Genomic DNA, 22445 nt, shown 5'->3' on the forward strand with positions numbered 1-22445 from the left:
AACGCCATGATATTGCGGTACCTCCATTTAGGAATACATATCCATTTTGAGATTTAGCTTTATGTGGATCGGATAAATAACCTGCATCTGCATAACCAACCAAATCTTGTTTCGATTCGTTATAATAAAATAATCCTAAATCAGTAGTTCCTCGAAGGTATCGAAATATGTGTTTGATCCCATTCCAGTGTCTTTTGGTAGGAGCTGAGCTGAACCTTGCCAACAAATTAACTGCAAAAGAAATGTCAGGTCTTGTATAATTTGTAAGATACATAAGAGCTCCAATTGCACTAAGATATGGTACTTCTGGTCCTAGGACATCTTCATGATCTTCACAGGGACGAAATGGATCAGTGTCAACATTAAGTGATCTAACAATCATAGAAGTACTTAATGGTTTTGCCTTGTTCATATTAAAACGTTTTAAAATCTTTTCAGTATATGTTGTTTGATATACAAGTAAACCATTAGGCATATGTTCAATTTCTAAACCAAGGCAATACTTGGTTTTTCCGAGATCTTTCATTTCAAATTCTTTCTTTAGAAGTTGAATGGCTTCATGGATCTCTTTATTTGTACCTATGATATTAAGACCATTGACATAAATAACTACGATATATATTTGGTCATTGTTTTCATAATTAAAACACATGTGCAAATAAGTTTATATGTATACACTTTTCTTATCAAGTAATCACTTAATCCGTTATACTATTGTATCAACCCATATAAAAATCTTTGTGATTCAATGGAATACATTTCTTTAGGTTTTGCGTTAGATGTTTCTGATACCTTAAACCCTTCAGGTATATTCATATATATCACTATCAAGTGATCCATATAGATAAGCAGTAACAACATCCATGAGATGCATTTAAGTAACTACCAGGTTGATTAAGTATCTAATAAGTAATTGTATCCATTACATAAGGATAAGTTTTCCTCATAATTCATTTCTGGTTTTTGTGGGAAACCTTGAGTTACAAGTCTAGTTTTGCCTTGTATCTTCATTTGCACATTTCTTTTTCGGATAAAAATTCATTTATATCCCATACGTTTCACATCTTTAAAAGTGATAACGATTGATCCGAAAACTTTTCTTTTACTGAGCGATTCTAATTCAGCTCGTATTGTTCCTTTCTGTTGAGCTCAATCATGTCTATTTTGATATTCAATGACAGATTTTGGTTCCAGATCATCATCTTTATTCATGATGTCATTGTAACATTATATGAAAATATCTCATCAAGATTTTTCATTTCATTTCGGTTCCATAATATTGCATAATTTATTGCAATTTATGTATTTACATTTATCAATATCCTCTGCAGAAGGAATATTGATTTGTGGTTCTTCTTGAACATTTTTTTTTTACCTCATTATCAGCTGATTTTTCTTTTCTAGAATTTTTATCTTTGGAACCAATTTGTCTTCCACGTTTCAGACGTGGCGAAGACTCATGAGTGACATTATTGCCAGCTTTTGGAATTTCAATTCTAGCTTAAGCATTTACTGCTGGTATATATGATTTGGTCACTCTTTTTGTATCTTTAAATGCATAAAGTAATTAATTTGCAAGTTCTTGCATATGCATTATTTTTGAACTTTCGTTTCGCATTCTTTTGTGCGAGTTCTATATACCTTAATTGATGTTCACATAATGAAGCATCTTTTTATTTATTTTTCATTTCTCCCCCTAATATAGGGAACAATGTTTCATTAAAGTGACAATCAGCAAAATGTGCTGTAAAACATCACCCGTCATGGGTTCAATATATCTTATGATTGAAGATGTTTCATATCCAACATATATTTCCATCCTTCTTTGAGGAATCATTTATTTTGGTGGTGCAATTAAAAATACACTGCACAACCAAATGTTCTAAGATGGAAAATATTTGGCTCTCGACCAAAATTAAGTTGGTAATGGAGAATATTTATGACTTGCACTTGGTTTAATGCGAATTAATGTCGCATCATGTAATTTTACATGTCCCCATATAAATATTGAGAGTTTTGTACTCATTTCCAATTGTCTAGTAATTAGCTGCAAGCGTTTATCTATTGATTTAGCTAAACCAATTTTGTGTATGCACATGAGTAACTGGATGTTCAACAACAATCCCTGTAGACATATAATAATCATTCAATACTTGAGATGTTAACTCACCAGCATTATCAAGTCTCATCCTTTTAATGATGTAATCAGAATAATGTGTTCTCAATTTAATAATTTGTGCAAGAAACTTTGCAAATGCCATATTACTGCTTGATAACACACAAACATGAGACCATCCGCTAGATGCGTCTATTAGAATCATGAAATATCAAAATGGTCCACATGATGGATGAATTGGTCCATATATATTCCCTTGAATTCTTTCAAGAAATATTGGTGATTCTTTCTCAATGTGCTTTTCATTAATCACCATATGCACTTTTAATCATATGCGCTGCGCTTTTCATCATATGCGCTTTTCATCATATGCGCTTTTTATCATATGCGTTTTTAATCATATACGCGCTTTTCATCATATGCGCTTTTCGGTGCTACGTAGATATTTCTCATTATCGGTTATCATTTACTAATAATCATATCCATTATGATATATATATATATATATCAGAGAAACTCAATTAATTTCTCTTTGATTTTGAGAAAACAAGGCATTGTTTATCAGAAATTTTTTACCATTTGGTAATATGAATTTTTGCCTTTTCCGTTCCTTATATCAAATTTGCAAGACCTGATATAGTATTAATAATTCCTTCATTTGATTTAAATCAATGAAATATTTCTTAGATTTGATCATAGTGTGTATGTTACTATTATCTGCAAACAAGTTACAATCTGAGAAAGAACCGCATTAGAAAGCGACTCAACAATCGTACTAGTAACCTAGTAGCAATAGTCATGATAAGCCCAATTAATCATCATAAAACTGGACTCCACATTTTTTTTTTTCCATAAAATAATATATATCAAATATAAGGTAACATTTCAAATATTAAATTACCATGTAAATCGATCTAATATATCAAAGGTTTGTGAATTATATTCACTTGAAAGATATGCATATTAAGTATACAACTAATTTATGTACAGATCAAATATATTTCTAATCTTAAAAGATCATGATGATTATCAATTATGCATTAAATATTAAAATAATCCAACATGCAATTTATCGTGATTAAAAAAAAAAAATCAAATTGCATCAGTGTATAGCACATATAATCATGTATATGGCGAGAGTTTAAAAGAGTACACCGATCACAAAATAATATGCCAATCTAATCCACTAATTTGTTAATCAATTAGATTAATAATAGCATAGGTCATGATATAACAAATTAATATAACCACTTTTTCCGAGTTTCATGTTAGACCAATTAAAAACTTACAAGGTAGCAACCATAACCATGTAGCATATATAATCACAATATATACATATATACATATATAAGTATAAAATTACTTGATGCATACATCAAATACACCAAGTATACTTTGTCTTAAAAAATCATGATTATGATTCATCAATATTCATTCCATAAATAGAATATTCCTAGTCAATACAAAACGTAAATCAATGATTATATTCATCATGCATAAGACTCAAAAATAGTTATTCTATCCGAAGATAACTAGACACAAATATGTTCTATAACATGCTCATATGTAGTCGGTTTATACAATCATACAAGTTAAAACAGTATACCACAATATGATAACATGAGAGTAGCAGATCATAGTATTGCAATATATATATATATATATATATATATATATATATATATATATATATATATATATATATATATATATATATATATATATATATATATATATATATATATATATATATATATATTTCTTCTTTTTGGAATAAAATAATATTCACAACTATTTAATTACTTCATAGATCTAATGTGTTAATAACTCAAACGAGAAATATCCAGTTTACGACTACATATATATTATAATAATAAAATATATTCAACAACTTAGGTAGAGTTTTGGTATACACAACTTTTGATTTCATAACCTGCTTCATATTATCAAATAAAATATAAATCATATTATACCAATTTTATAGGCTGACTAATCGTTTACATATTCAGTTAACAAAAAAAAAAGGAATATATTCGGAACTTATGTTCCTTTCTTATTTTAACTTTTAAGATTTACTTTTAATAAAAATATAAACTACTTTTTCTATTTTAACTTTTAAGATTTACTTTTAATAAAATACAAACTACTTTTTTTTTATTTTAACTTTTAAGATTTACTTTTAATAAAAATACAAACTACTTTTTCTTATTTTAACTTTTAAGATTTACTTTTAATAAAAATACAAACTACTTTTTTTATTTTAACTTTTAAGATTTACTTTTAATAAAAATACAAACTACTTTTCTTATTTTAACTTTTAAGATTTACTTTTAATAAAAATACAAACTACTTTTTCTTATTTTAACTTTTAAGATTTACTTTTAATAAAAATACAAACTACCTTTTCTTATTTTAACTTTTAAGATTATAAATTTAAGAATAAACATTAGTATGCATGAAATAAATAATGATTAATTGCATAAGTAATCATAAATGTTAGATAACATATAAAGAGCCCATCGTATTCGTATTGATCGGAATTAATCTCGACCCATGGTACCGTGTTGTCAAATGACGTGTTGCGTACATAAAGTACCGTGTTGTCAAATGACGTGTTGCGTACAATCATGAGGTCTTATTAACATAAATATAAATGTTAGTGAAGTTAATAAGAGTTAGATTACAGAAAATATAATTCAGGCGGTATAACCGACCATATATAACTTAAATAACATAAATATAAATGTTAGTGAAGTTAATAAAAGTTAGATAATTTCTTACCTTGATTAGTGACGTGTGCTTGCTTAGATAAACCTTGATTATACGGAGCACTTCGTGCTGATAACGTGTTATAATTCAGTAGGCTTATAACTACCTTTAGTGGTCTAGTTCTTGACTGTAGACTACTAATAAGTATATAGAGAATATGAGAAAATATGAGAGAATATATTTAGTGTGTGTTTTATAAACTCATAACACACATATTTATACTCAAAAAATCTACTATACAATGTCTATAATAATAATAAAATTAACATCCAATTTAACTTTTATAACAAAAACATATTTGATAGAAAATGATGGTATAGATAGGAATAGGAATCAATCAATATCAATATTAATTTTATTAATGCATAACCAATAACTTTTAAAAGTGTGGAAAAATAATCCCCAACGTGGAAAACAGAATATATTTGTAGTCCAACGAGGGCGGCTGGTAACCAAATTTCAATCAAGATCCCTAAAATAGTAGATAAACTGTACAAAAATAACATAAGGAGACATGACTCTTTTTAGTCACATATGAAATCCCCAAAATATACAAGAGGATTATTTTGTTTATCTTAAATTTAGTCAAACGAAAAGTTCATACAATGTTTGAAATCTCCAAAAAAAATACAAATTGAGAAGAATGAGAGACCACCTATGTTTGATGGGAGCTACGAGAACAGCCATTCTGTTAGGCTTCATTTATCCATATACTCAGCCAGGATGAATTATTTTCTTAAACAAATATCCTGAAAAGGGTCAGTGGTTGATAGAACCAAGGTTCATAGGTTCAGATCATCCGAAAGCCCAAAACATACACAAACCCTGCTAATCGATAACAACTTTATAATCGTGTATTAGTTGACACTTACAACATCGAACCAATTTATTGTATTCGATCTTGCAACAACTCAATCATATAATCCTTCTTCTTCCCAAACATCCACAAGAAAATTATCCATTTCAATTCCTGCAAGGTTGAGTTAAATAGAAATAGCAGACCAATATATAAGTGATCTTGAATATTACTCCGTTGAGTCCAAAAGGTTTTTCATTAAAGAACAGTAAAATATATACAACACAGGTGGAAGATTTACCAGTAAAGGAATAGGCTTTGAAAAAGGCATGTTGCTCCCAAGCAAATTATCATACGTTGCGTTCCAACTACACATATACATGATCACATAATGTCATTTATCTAAGAATATGTCAAGTTGGTTTATGCACTAAACTGCTAGAGATGAACTACGAGTATTGGATTACGCAAATAGATTCCATAAATAGATTATGAGTAACATTAATACAGTTTCAGACTTTGAATTGCTTCTAAGAAGTTCAACTTTTATATGAATCTATAAACCCTGCATGCATATCATGATGCAACAGTGTTCTTTATCTAATTTCTACATAAATTGAAATGATGAAACCACATACAACTTGAAGAATTATTAAGTTTTCACCTTATAGAAGGTTCTCGAGTTTTCTTGCTCTGAATGGATCCCTTATCTCTCATCCATTTTAGTCTTGTATGATTCCAAAGCAGGAAACCTTAAAACATAAACAAATTTCAGGGTCAACCATATTCAGGAGTAAGCAGGTTGGGTAATGGGTCAAACCAAGTGATTTTATCATGGTAAATACTGGGCCAAGTTGGTTCGGTATTAAAAAAAAACCCTTCAAATATGATTATACAACTATTTCATTACAATAACGATCTAAAGTTAATATTGAAACTATCATGACTGAATAATAGATAACTTACCACTATTGACAAACTCGGAAGGATTGCTTCCAGAACTGTTGGAGGTTTTATTGAGATTTCGTGTAGGGTAAAATAATCGATAGCCGGATAAATCACTGAATCGTGGTATCACTTTCCGAAAGTAATTATTCGACCCTTATTGCCTGGGTTACACGAATATCACTTTGGGATAAGACAGAGATTAGTTCTTGTTATTGGCAGTAAACAAGAACTCTTTTGCATAAGAGTATTAAGGTGTTTTTCGTATATCTTATTCTCATAAATGATAGTCTCTATTTATAGGCACCCAAAAACAAGTATTATTCCACGATGGAGATGTTTCACTAACTAATTTCGTTTTCAAATCTAAAACAAATCCTTTACATAAAGTTGTTTGTTTTATTTCAAACATCCTAATCAAGGAAATCGTTTTCAAATCTAAAACAAATCATTTACATAAAGTTGTTTGTTTTATTTCAAACATCCAAATCAAGGAAATCGTTTTCAAATCTAAAACAAATCCTTTACATAAAGTTGTTTGTTTTATTTCAAACATCCAAATCAAGGAAATCGTTTTCAAATCTAAAACAAATCCTTTACATAAAGTTGTTTGTTTTATTTCAAACATCCAAATCAAGGAAATCGTTTTCAAATCTAAAACAAATCCTTTACATAAAGTTGTTTGTTTTATTTCCACCTAGTGCAAGAATAATACTTCCGTAATCACTCAAATTTGTGATAATGGAAAACCATTTTCGGGTCCGGGCAATCTATCACTTAATGGGTGTACACTCCGTACCTCCTAACCCATTTACAAGTATAGATTAAATCCCTCAATTACACTAAATTTCTAACAAGAACTACAATGACCATCGAGATTCGGATTCGACGTGCTAACCGACGAGGCGCTCAATTGTGATTGAGCAGCACTATTATCCATCTCGCATATACTGCCACTCCAAAAATCATGTATCACGTTAGCTTTATTTGAGGCCGAGTCTTTCGTAAGAGCTCCAATTGGCTTTTTATCATTATTTAAAAACGGGACCTTATCAATGGCGAGTTTAGCATGTAAGGAGTGGGGTCCTATGACCCCACTAGTGTAATTTTTTTTTATAGAATGTATACATCAAATCAAATTGTGTATGACACCACTAAATTTAAGGATAGGACCCCATATATTTTGAAAATTTATGGGTTTTTTTAGGTAAACAACCACTAAAGTGTCCTTAATATATAATTAGCTTTGAAAAAAATTTCGGGGACCCCATTGGGTTTTCATCTTGGATTCGCCACTGGACCTTATGACATCCAAGACAACCTCTGCACTGTTACAAATAAGGTTTACAACCATAAAAATAATTACGATAAACTATAACTTATCAGTATAATAGATTAATATCCTGTTGGTGATTTTAGCATGATCCAACGTCATTTTAGTTGATTGGATTGCTAAGTTGAAAGTGCTCGAACCATTGAAACGCTACACGAATTTGGAGAGAGTGGAGTACACGTTCGTAAAGCGCAAAATGGTTTGAGGTTACGTTAGTGAGCTTGGAAATAACATTTGGAACTTAGAAATGCCAAACGGGACTTGCAAGACCAAACGTACCGAACCACATCACGTAAAACTGCAGCAGCTAGGCTGCAGCATTAAGCCGCGGCGCGCCTTAAGGCGCTGTGTCCAGGTCGAGGGTGTTACTTGCTGTTGGTGCTTGTGTCTTTGCTAAGCCACGGCGTGGGTCCCTAGGCCGCGGCGTGGCTCAAAACATGGACGCTGAAAAGGTGTCATTTTTACCCAAAAGGTGCATTTGAACCCCAAACGCTATGGGATTGTTCCAGGACATTTAAGAGCGGTTTTTACATGTATTTGGACTTGTTTAAGCACAAATACATGGATATAAACTTCCAAGCTATGTATGGGATATCATGAAAGGTTGTGACTTTTGGTAAACACCTTTTGACCCATTATAAATATATGAATTCATTTCCATATGAAAGGTTAGACACTTTACACAATGTTCCAGATTTTGAACATGTCTAACACACTTTCAACACAAAACTTAAATATTATACTTTCTAGAATTGCAAGGAAAAATTATCTTTTGGTCAAGACAATTCTTCATACTAGTCTTATCCTAATAGTGATTTCGTGTAACCCGTGACCAAGTGGGTCGAAATACTCTATTAAGAAAGTGTTCACACGATTCTAGTATCAATCCCGTTGTTAATTCTTTACCCACTAATCCATATTTTTCCAACAATTTAATAGAGTATTTGTTCATGAATCAAGACCGGGGTGAATCTGTGAAGTTTTGTAAAGGGTATTAATCATCAAATTGATGGGTTGAAGATTCAAGTGAAGGATCTACATATTGGTTTCAATCATTATTATAAGTACACATTTTCTATTCATTTTCTATAATGATTTATAGTAGGAATGTGTTCATTGTGCATGTTTAAGGATCCACTGATGCATATCCATTAATTGATATTTGAGTAAATGATTCAATTGTGATATTTCGCTACTAGAAAGATTTGCTTATGAAAGTTTTCTTCATTTAATCAATGGATACATACGTGTTTGGTGGGCATCAATTCTCGTTGGAAAGTCGGTGGATCCTACATGCGTTTAATAGGTTGTTTTTATTATTATGATGAATCATTTTATTGCATTAGTATTGCGATGGTGATGATGATTAACTTATGTGATAGACCATGAGTTTTATGGTTGCATGACATGATATCCATAAATCATAAAATACTATTAAGTGATTTTTGGGGGCAGAAAATAATAAAAGGGGCGGTTATTATTTAATAAATGTCATGAAAGATCACAATAGTTGGAAATGAGAGTTTAACGATATGTATACACATACGTGATGTATGCAAGAGGTGTGATTCCCTCCATTTGTACATCAAGGATGCATGCATATAAACACGACACTCTATTAATTTAACAAAGTCAATGAGAAATTAAAGTCAATTTGGTGAAAAGCCACATGTACGGTTATTAGTATGTGTGGTGTGGTTAGAATTTGCAGAATTTATGTTAGTGTAAATGCAAATTGAGATCCACCATTTCATGATTAAAGGCTTTATTAACTTTCATGCTATATTGCCTTTAAATGAATTTGGCATTTCTCCCCATGCGTGAGTGAGGGGGGATGACGGTTATTGGATTAGAATTTTAATAAAACTTAACCAAATTTGTTGACTCTAGTTTTCTTCCTTTCGATATTGGAGATGTAACATCCCGCCTTTTTCCGTTAAATTTATTTTAACACCGTCTTTTTTTTTAGATAATATCTTTTGTTTTCTAAATTCGTACCCTTCGTTAACTAACGTTCTTAATATTCCCGTTATTGGATTATAACATCTATCGTTTACTTTAGCGTTTTTAAAATAATTCGTTTGGTTAATTCATGCACCCGCTTTAAACTCGAGGGACTAAGGTTGTCAAGTGGACAAACTAGTTGACTAGGTCAACCCACCATCTCATCCATTCATTTTCTTTAACCTCCCACTTCTTCCTACTACTTCCATTATTTGTGCTCTCAAACTCCAAATCCTAAATTCATCATCTATTTCAATTCAAGCAAGCAAACATCAAAACAAATTGTACTTTTGTGATCCTCTCTTCATCCTCTACATTTTGGTACCAATTTCACTATTCGGGGTAAGATTTCTAAAAACTCTAGATTTCTTAAATTCGTTTTATAGACTTGAAATGGTGTTAGTTAGTGTCTATGGCTCGAGTCTAACATGAATATGTGATTTATTTGCTCGATCTTGTTATTTTGCATAAACTAGCATGAACTTGAAATGGGTTTGTTAAATCCTTGATTTTGGTTGATTAAATGTTGTTTAAATGTTAAAGTTCATGTATTAATTGTGTTACTAGCATCATTAGCTTCAATTTGATGTGTAGGTTGACTTGAAAAGACTTCATTAACATGATTGTTGATTTTGAGAATTTTGGTTAGGGTTTGATAGACTTAAAATGAACTTTTGATGCTTTGAATGCCATGAAATATTGTTAGTAAGCGTTTAGTTGCAATGTATGTTTAATTACCTTCGAAACGGCATATCATATGTGTAAATTGGATTCCCGAATCACCATTTGCATTTTTGGAGCTTGAAACGTTAAATAATGATCATTCAATGAGGTTTTCTTTTTGTTAATGATGAATTTGATTGATGATATATGTTTAGTTGTATTCCTCGTTAAATTACCTTTCCAACGATATAAGATACGTGTTTTAAATATTTACGGTTCATTAGTTATGGTTGTTTGAAGTTGGATTAGTGTATTAATCAAAACTGCCCAGATTTGCTGAACAGACACCCTGAGCGGCGCTCCAGGGGCCCTGAGCGGCGCTCCGATATTGGCTGTCCAAAATTTTACTTTTTCGTTTAATTCTAACTATGCTACGCACCTCCGATTAACATGAAACTTGGCCAACATGCTTATATATGATTAAAAACCTCAGAAAAATAGTTCTAGACCCGACCCGAACGTGTTGACTTTTTTGTTGACTTTGACTTGGACCAAAAGTTGACTTTTATTCGAACTTAACCAATACTTTGTTTAATCGTTATAACCTTTCGTTACACTTATATCTTGCATGAAACTTGACAACGTGATTCACATGCTACATAATCGAGTCGTAACGAGCCATAGGACTAATTGAACACATTTAGACCGACCTTGTGTCGTAATCGGTAATTGATATAACTTATTTGTTTAGGTCAAGGCTAAGCAACTTTCATTGCACAACGTTTAATTACAAGTACTTTGGCATGCAACTACGGTGAGATCATAGTCCCACCTTTTCGATAACTTTTATACTTTTAAATCGTGGGCTGAGAAACATATACATTGTATACATTTTATACTTTTATACTTTTATACTTTTATACTTTGAACACAAATACAAAAGCAAAGATACATACGAGTTAGAACAAAAATCCTCAAGTCCAATTATCATTAGTTACACTTGTAGGGTGTAAGCGAGAACTTATGTTGTGTAGCCATACGGGTTTGACGAACCCTCATTCGGATGAATGAAACAAATTTTCGGGATATAGTGTAGGTTCTAACACTATTATGCAGAGGTAAGATTCAGTTAAGCTTTGGTAATTGGGTGCTCGTGATACAAACAACATCTTTTGAGATGTATACGCTTGATAATCGATTTATATTAAATCTTATGGTTCAAAACATACTTTATACATACACCTATGATTTCACCAATGTTTTTCGTTGACAGTTTTCTATATGTTTCTCAGGTTCATACTTGGCTACTTGATACATGCTTCCGCACACTTTGATTACTTGCTTGGAGTCAAGCATACATGCATACGCTAGCGATAGCACTTTTGGATTCAAACTTAAAGCATACATACTTACGCTACTTATAGCAACCGTGATTTTAAACTTATTATGTCGCAAGCTACTTCATTATTACTTTACAACTTTTGTAAACTTTAAACTTGTTGTCGAACCGTTTGGTAAACTAAACTTTGTAAGTCTTGTACATTTCAAATGAATGCGACATAATTTTGGTCAAACGCGTCTCATTTAGGGACTATGACCACGTAATGGGACCTGAGTTAACGGCGCCGCCAATGACGATTTTTGTGACGACCCGAAAATCTCCGACCAAATTTAAACTTAGATCTTTATATGAATTCGACAAGATAAGCAAAGTCTGTAATGTTGAGTCTCGAAAATTTTGAAATTATATTCATGTAATCAATTACCTTTCGACTATGCTCGACGGTTCACGAACAATTGTGTGTAAATAAATATGTAAATATATAAATATATGTTATTATGAATCTATGAATGATATATATATATATATATATATATATATATATATATATATATATATATATATATATATATATATAATTCAGTAAATATCGTTATATAAAATAATATTACATTTAAATGCAAGATTTAAAATAATTGTTATATTAATATTATTATCATTACTTTAATCAATATTAAAATTTGTATAATTAATATTATTATTTTTAATACAATATATATATATATATATATATATATATATATATATATATATAATTTGATAAGAATAAGTTGTTATATTATTATTGTTAATATTATTATTATCAATGAAATTAATATTATTATAACTGATAATATTACTAGTACCATTAATATTATTAATATTTTTATCATCATTATTAAAATCAGTGTTAAATATATTATTATTAGCAATAGATAATATATAGATAGGAAAGTTGATATATATAAATTGATATATATTATTATTAGTATTATTGTTATTATCAATAATATTAGTATGATTATAATTAGTATTATTGTTATTAATAATATTATTGTTATATATTTTATAGTAATTATCATCATTATCATTAGTAATAATAATATTATTATTACTATTACATTTGTATTACTATTATTTATAATATTAAGATTATTATTATCATATTTATATTTATTAATAAGATTAATTTATTAGCTATAAAAATAAATATATAGATATAATAGATATACAACTTCGGATATAAATACAGGTATATGAAAATCGATATGCAGATTATATATAAATACATACATATTTACAGAATGCAGATATATGTATATATATATATATATATATATATATATATATATATATATATATATATATATATATATATATATATATATATATATATATATGATAAAATACAGATAAATAAGAAGTAGAGTCCAAAATCTGTTTCATATCGTTATCTAACTGTATTTGATTTGTGTTTCTGTCTCTAAGCTCGTACCAATCACAATCCAATCACTTGAACAAATCCATGAATCTGTTAGCAGTCAGTTTCATCCATTATTTTCCTGTCTACTCCAATTTGGAATATTAATCTCAACACAGAACGAAGTCGGTTGCAGGTCAATATCTAGTTTTAAATTTTATCTCTTAGCTTCATTCTTGATTCGATTCTTCCATGTCGATACACTAGAAGTTAACTTGGTGTCAGATCCAAGAGAAGATATTAAATCAAGTTGTTTCTGCTTTATTATATTCGTTCCCCTAAATCATATATATATATATATATATATATATATATATATATATATATATATATATATATATATATATATATATATATATACGTATGCGTATTGAACACACTAAGAAAATAAGACATAACCTTCTTGATATCAAACTCCACCATCGATCCTCACTTCAACAGAACACCCATCAATCGCTGCACTTTATTATATTTCTATTTTGGACGAACGATAATCACCACCACGAACTCAACAACTCATGCCACCACCATGAATATCACCACCATGCATCACTCTCTTGAAACCCACGACTAAACCACCTTCACCATCATAACTCACTTCACCATAATCACCACCTTGCTCGATCAACACCAAGCCACGTTGCCACTTCATGTGTTGCTGCTATCATTCGCTATAAACACACCTCAATACACACAAACTGTCACCCAAACTCAAGTTAAATTTCTGCAACTTCGATATTATATTTCTTCTGTTCCAGGTAGTAACCGACATCACAACCATCCTTCTCAAGTTGGTACCTGCAGCCACTTTCTTCCTTATATTTATTAAGTCCCTTACGTGATATAAGTGAGGTATATAAGGTAATAATTAAAGGCGAACATAAAGGCGAACCTAAGTGGGATATATGTGTAATTACTTCTGGCCGATACATACTAAAGCTAAGATCCCACTTGTGCATTAAGGGATTAATTAATTCGCTAGATATTATATTAGTATGATTGATCTTGCTCGATTATTCTGCAGCCACTGTTACGTGACCCACCCAACCCTACTCTCACATATACCTTTATTAATCACTTTTGCCAAACTATCTACTAATTTTTTTTATCCGACAAAACAAAATGCACGTCTAGAATTCCCTTTTAAAGTAAATTTTATTATGTTTATTATGGTGGAAGATGATGGGAAACAACTCAGGAACAAGTCACGTTCCTTTAAACTATTAAAACTAGCAGAGTAGGCTTGGAAACAATTACGGGCTGCTTGAATAAGTTAATGCTTGTTGGGCCGAGAATCAGACTACATCATCTGTTGGGACTTAACAAAATGCACAACGAAAACTGCTGTTACTCGATGTTTTGCTTGAACTACTGTTATACGCGTTTGTTTCAGTTCACTATCAAAACCAAACCACACCACCAATACAACCATAATTAACCACCACCTGCGAAATAATGCAACCACAATTATTGTTTTTCTGTTTTTGTTATTCGAACAACTCCAACAACACAAGTGAACTGCAGCCTGCTGCTACGCTTAAAGTATCTGCTTTCTGTTCGAATTATGTTATTGTTGCTGCTACGATATATCATACTCTATTAAACTTAATTCTAATGATAAAGCCAAGGAATCTTATGACACTTTTCCCTTGTGATGGTCCCTAAGATTTCATTATGGAGTATCATTTTGTCTACCATCATCACCACATTATTCTAATTATTCCAATGTTTTGGGGCCGGGGTGTTTGTTAAGATGGTTGAGGATAAGCCGTGGGGAATTAAACAATAACAAGAACCGTAATATTAAATGGGATGTTTTCTTGAATCCAATTAATCACACAAAAGAGCATAGCATGGTCCACCATAGTGGATTTCATAAAGAGAAGTGCAATGTTATGTTAATAGGATAGTGCCGGCTGTGATTAATCCAAATCGAGCTACTTGAGAATAACCGACAACCACTATATTTTCCTTAAATTATTTTGCCATATTAAAACTGCAAATGCATGGGCCATCAATCTTTAAATGAACTAGTGAGACAACTTGGGCTGTTGTGCAAGATTCTGTTTCTTTTCGAAGCCCAATTATGATTGGGTTTGTATTCAATCGTTTAGATTTTAGAGAAAGGAGAAAAACAGTTTAGTTTTTCGGTTAAATATAAACGAGATACAAGTTTAATCAGAAAAGAACAAATGGAAGAATGGTTAGAAGGGGTGTTGGGTTAGCGAGAGGTTGCGGGTTCGAGCCTGGTTTCATGCAATTTTTTTTTAGAAATCTTATCTCTAAAGGTAGTCTCATTTTATTATTATTATTATTATTATTATTATTATTATTATTATTATTATTATTATTATTATTATTATTATTATTATTATTATTATTATTATTATTATTATTATTATTATTATTATTATTATTATTATTATTATTATTATTATTATTATTATTATTATTATTTTATTAATACTATCATTATCATTATTATTAGTACTACAAATAAAATGACTAAGGTTATGAACAAAATTATTATTATCAATACCATTGTTAAATCTAATGATTATTATTATTATCATTATTTTAGTATTATCATAATTATTATTTTGACAAACAAAAGATAATTATATAAAAATATAATTATTACATATATCATAAGTATACCTAATTCACTATTTTAATATAAAAATAACATTTATAGATATATATTGTATTAGAAATAATAAATACATTAATATTTTTAACAAGTAATATATTTTATATATATAAACTGGATTGAATACCATTATATGCTCATTATGTGTTTTAATATATATATTACTGAAATAGGTTCGTGAATCCGAGGTCAACCTTGCATTGTTCAGTTCCGTCGTATGCATATTTTTACTACAAAATATCGTATTGAGAGTTCATTTGATTCCCTTTTATTCTTTAGATTTTTGGGACTGAGAATACATGCGCTACTTTCACAACTGCTTTATTAAATGCTTTTGAAATGTATTTTGAACTGCGAATACATGAAATGCTTTTATAAATGTTTGACGAGATAGACACAAACAAAACATTCCTCGAATGAATTATGTGGACGTGATAATTGCCACCATTGAATTATGTGGACGTGATAATTACCACAATTGATATGAATATTTTTCCCCTGATTATTATTGCTTGGTAACCTAAGAATTAGGGAACATCACTAATTTTGAGAATTAGTGCACTGCTAATTGACGCGAATCCTAAAGGTAGCTACTGGGTTTAACACCCCCACCTAGAATGTTCACTAGACGGAAGGGCTAGTGGGCGTAGTGTTTAGTACTTCGAAGTTTATATGATTATTATACATACGAGATGTTCTATTTTGGGGATATTATTATGCGCATTATATGTTAAGGTCGGTTACCAAGCCAAGCTATGAAAGAAATGAAAAGTGAATGTTATGTATCGAGAGAATGATTTTATACACAGGTTATGTGTATGTTATTTTTGTGCACAAGATATGTGTACGGTTACTAAGATTTATGAAAGATGATTTCGTACACGAGAAATGTGTACTGTATTTAAATGATATCGCATGTACATTACAGGTGGGTATAGGATTCGGGCCCATTTGTACCATGCAGGATTTATATCTTGTGGTCTATCAAAATGATGAATTTTATTATTTTATGATAAACCTATGAACTCACCAACCTTTTGGTTGACACTTGAAAGCATGTTTATTCTCAGGTATGAAAGAAATCTTCCACTGTGCATTTGCTCATTTTAAAGACATTACATGGAGTCGTTCATGTCATTTAGACGTCAGTTCATCGTGATGGTACCAGATGTTATTGTATTCGTTCAGGAAGATTTTGGACGGGGTATGACAGTTGGTATCAGAGCGGTGGTCTTAGCGAACCAAGTCATGCATTAGTGTGTCTAACTGATAGTTGTTTAGATGCATTAGTGAGTCTGGACTTTGACCGTGTCTGCATGTCAAAAGTTTTGCTTATCGTTTCGTGTCGAAAATTACCTGCTTATCATCCTTAGGAAATTACCTGCTCATTATTCTTAGTCTAGACACATCTTACTGCATCGACTGCATGATTAGTGTATAGACAAAACTCATATCTTAGCGTATCTGCTAATTCATATCTTAGCATATCTGTTACTGTAAAACTTTGCCTGACATATTTTGTAAATCCCTCCGTAATCTATGAAATCCTTTGTTCTATATATATAGATATTCTATGTAATTAGAATACCATTCGATAGCCAGAACTCATTTCATATCAGAAATCCTTTATTCAATCGTACGAAATGGAACTCGTCACTAGTTCAAGTTCCTCGGATTCCGATAGCTATTCCGATATGGAAACATACTTGAGCTCCGAAAGCAGTATAACCGGAATGGATCAACAAATCAGTCATCACCAATTCTGGATAAACTGGGGATAGGTTTGTAGTCGACTTAATCAATAGAGACGAGAAGAAGGCGATCCTTTCCACCAACCAAATTCACCTCTTGGTGAAGATCCTGAAGCACTTACCGGCAAACCTGTCCGAAACACCATATTAACCCTCATTTCCAGGATATCTCGTAACGATTACGTAATATCTACAATTCTAAACCTTATCCATCCACTCGTTCCAACCGCCAATCATTCCAGAATAATAGAAGAAGTCAACGAGCTTCGCGCTCGAGTAGTGGCTTTGGAAATTATGGTGCAAAAATTACCAGCTTCAGCAACATCACCGACATCAACAGCACCACCAGCATCAGCACCAACAACACAAGCCTCAACATCCGCATCACAAGCCTCAACCTCACAATCTGTACCTCAAGTACAATCTTGTTCTACATGACATTCTACACCGTTTATCTTCGTTCTACATGGGAATTATGTAACCTCTAATGTTTTAGAGATTATGTATTCTAGTTCTAATGATAAATCAAATGAGATTAATATCATATTAACTCATTAAATCCATGATTACATCTGAAGAAAATATATATGTATGTATATTTTCATAAAGATTGTAATTAAAAATTCTTTTGAACAAACTGTTAATGGTGAAAATATTTTAACGGGTAGGTAATACCCGAGGAATATTTAGATTTCACATTAACATGTTACACTGTACATCCTTCAAATCCGATTCAACAGCCATTTACTATCCTACACACAACCACACACATACATATCCGTTCATCAAAAGAATAACTATTATCATTCAAATTCAATTTCACATTCGAATTTTGACCGATCAGAATCCAAGTCAAGATTTGACAAGTGGCATAATGAAGAAAATAATGGACAAAATAAAATTTATTAGTAACTAATTAATTAATTATGTAAAATTCCTTCATCATCTTCTAATCTTAAATATTTAAAATTTTAAGATTGTATATCGGACTGTTGGACTACAAACATTGGATTACTAACATTGGACAATTACAACGTATTAAAATATTGATTATAACATATGAAACTAAACATTTCTCCAAGTTTGCCACTTGATTTAATCTTAAACAATCTTTTGTATCTTGACAATTACAATCTTCACTCAAATCCTTCGAAACTCTTGAAAACACCTCGGATTGATAACCAATGATTTGAATATGGTGACACTAAATGCTGATGAAGCAGCAAAGGTTGTAGATGGTCTAAATGGCCAAAAGTTGATGATAACGAATGGAGTGTTGGAAATACTCAATAGAGAATTTAGTACTGAAAAACGGATTGTGTTGGAAATACTCAATTACCCTTCGACTATGCTCGACGGTTCACGAACAATTGTGTGTAAATAAATATGTAAATATATAAATATATGTTATTATGAATCTATGAATGATATATATATATATATATATATATATATATATATATATATATATATATATATATATAATTCAGTAAATATCATTATATAAAATAATATTACATTTAAATGCAAGATTTAAAATAATTGTTATATTAATATTATTATCATTACTTTTATCAATATTAAAATTTGTATAATTAATATTATTATTTTTAATACAAAATATATATATATATATATATATATATATATATATATATATATATATATATATATATATATATATATATATATATATATATATATATATATATATATATATAATTTGATAAGAATAAGTTGTTATATTATTATTATCAATGAAATTAATATTATTATAACTGATAATATTACTAGTACCATTAATATTATTAATATTTTTATTATCATTATTAAAATCAGTGTTAGATATATTATTATTAGCAATAGAAAATATATAGATAGGAAAGTTGATATATATAAATTGATATATATTATTATTAGTATTATTGTTATTATCAATAATATTAGTATGATTATAATTAGTATTATTGTTATTAATAATATTATTGTTATATATTTTATAGTAATTATCATCATTATCATTAGTAATAATATTATTATTATTACTATTACATTTGTATTACTATTATTTATAATATTAAGAGTATTATTATCATATTTATATTTATTAATAAGATTAATTTATAAGCTATAAAAATAAATATATAGATATAATAGATATACAACTTCGGATATAAATACAGGTATATGAAAATCGATATGCAGATTATATATAAATACAAACATATTTACAGAATGCAGATATATGTATAAATATAGATATATAAATATATATATATATATATATATATATATATATATATATATATATATATATATATATATATATATATAAATATGATAAAATACAGATAAATAAGAAGTAGAGTCCAAAATCTGTTTCATATCGTTATCTAACTGTATTTGATTTGTGTTTCTGTCTCTAAGCTCGTTCCAATCACAATCCAATCACTTGAACAAATCCATGAATCCGTTAGCAGTCAGTTTCATCCATTATTTTTCTGTCTACTCCAATTTGGAATATTAATCTCAATACAGAACGAAGTCGGTTACAGGTCACTATCCAGTTTTAAATTTTATCTCTTAGCTTCATTCTTGATTCGATTATTCCATGTCGATACACTAGAAGTTAACTTGGTGTCAGATCCAAGAGAAGATATTAAATCGAGTTGTTTTTATATTCGTTCCCCTAAATCATATATATATATATATATATATATATATATATATATATATATATATATATATATATATATATATATATATATATATATATATATATATACGTATGCGTATTGAACACACTAAGAAAATAAGACATAACCTTCTTGATATCAAACTCCACCATCAATCCTCACTTCAACAGAACACCCATCAATTGCTGCACTTTATTATATTTCTGTTTTGGACGAACGATAATCACCACCACGAACTCAACAACCCATGCCACAACCATGAATATCACCACCATGCATCACTCTCTTGAAACCCATGACTAAACCACCTTCACCATCACAACTCACTTCACCATAATCACCACCTTGCTCGATCAACACCAAGCCACGTTGCCACTTCATGTGTTGCTGCTATCATTCGCTATAAACACACCTCAATACACACAAACTGTCACCCAAACTCAAGTTAAACTGCTGCAACTTCGATATTATATTTCTTCTGTTCCAGGTAGTAACCGACATCACAACCATCCTTCTCAAGTTGGTACCTGCAGCTACTTTCTTCCTTATATTTATTAAGTCCCTTACGTGATATAAGTGAGGTATATAAGGTAATAATTAAAGGCGAACATAAAGGTGAACCTAAGTGGGATATATGTTCAATTACTTCTGGCCGATACATACTAAAGCTAAGATCCCACTTGTGCATTAAGGGATTAATTAATTCGCTAGATATTATATTAGTATGATTAATCTTGCTCGATTATTCTGCAGCCACTGTTACGTGACCCACCCAACCCTACTCTCACACATACCTTTATCAATCACTTTTGCCAAACTATCTACTAATTTTTTTTATCCGACAAAACAAAAGGCACGTCTAGGATTCCCTTTTAAAGTAAATTTTATTATGTTTATTATGGTGGAAGATGATGGGAAACAACTCAGGAACAAGTCGCGTTCCTTTAAACTATTAAAACTAGCGGAGTAGGCTTGGAAACAATTACGGGCTGCTTGAATAAGTTAATGCTTGTTGGGCCGAGAACCAGACTACATCATCTGTTGGGCCTTAACAAAACCCACAACGAAAACTGCTGTTACTCGATGTTTTGCTTGAACTACTGTTATACGCGTTTGTTTCGGTTCACTATCAAAACCAAACCACACCACCAATACAACCATAATTAACCACCACCTGTGAAATAATGCAACCACAATTATTGTTTTTCTGTTTTTATTATTCGAACAACTCCAACAACACAAGTGAACTGTAGCCTGCTGCTACGCTTAAAGTATCTACTTTCTGTTTGAATTATGTTATTGTTGCTGCTACGATATATCATACTCTATTAAACTTAATTCTAATGATAAAGCCAAGGAATCTTATGACACTTTTCCCTTGTGATGGTCCCTAAGATTTCATTATGGAGTATCATTTTATCTACCATCATCACCACATTATTCTAATTATTCCAATGTTGTGGGGCCGGGGTGTTTGTTAAGATGGTTGAGGATAAGCCGTGAGGAATTATGAAATGTCCCGTTCTTATTGATTAAAAACGTTCCATATTAATTGATTTCATTGCGAGGTTTTGACATCTATATGAGACGTTTTCAAAGACTGCATTCATTTTAAAACAAACCATAACCTTTATTTCATCAATAAAGGTTTAAAAACCTTTACGTAGATTATCAAATAATGATAATCTAAAATATCATGTTTATACACGACCATTACATAATGGTTTACAATACAAATATGTTACAACAAAATAAGTTTCTTGAATGCAGTTTTTACACAATATCATACAAGCATGGACTCCAAATCTCGTCCTTATTTAAGTATGCGATGGCGGAAGCTCTTAATAATCACCTGAGAATAAACATGCTTAAAACGTCAACAACAATGTTGGTGAGTTATAGGTTTAACCTATATATATCA

The sequence above is a fragment of the Rutidosis leptorrhynchoides genome, chromosome 4 (genome assembly GCF_046630445.1).
Source record: "Rutidosis leptorrhynchoides isolate AG116_Rl617_1_P2 chromosome 4, CSIRO_AGI_Rlap_v1, whole genome shotgun sequence".
In the NCBI taxonomy this organism is placed as follows: Eukaryota; Viridiplantae; Streptophyta; class Magnoliopsida; order Asterales; family Asteraceae; genus Rutidosis; species Rutidosis leptorrhynchoides.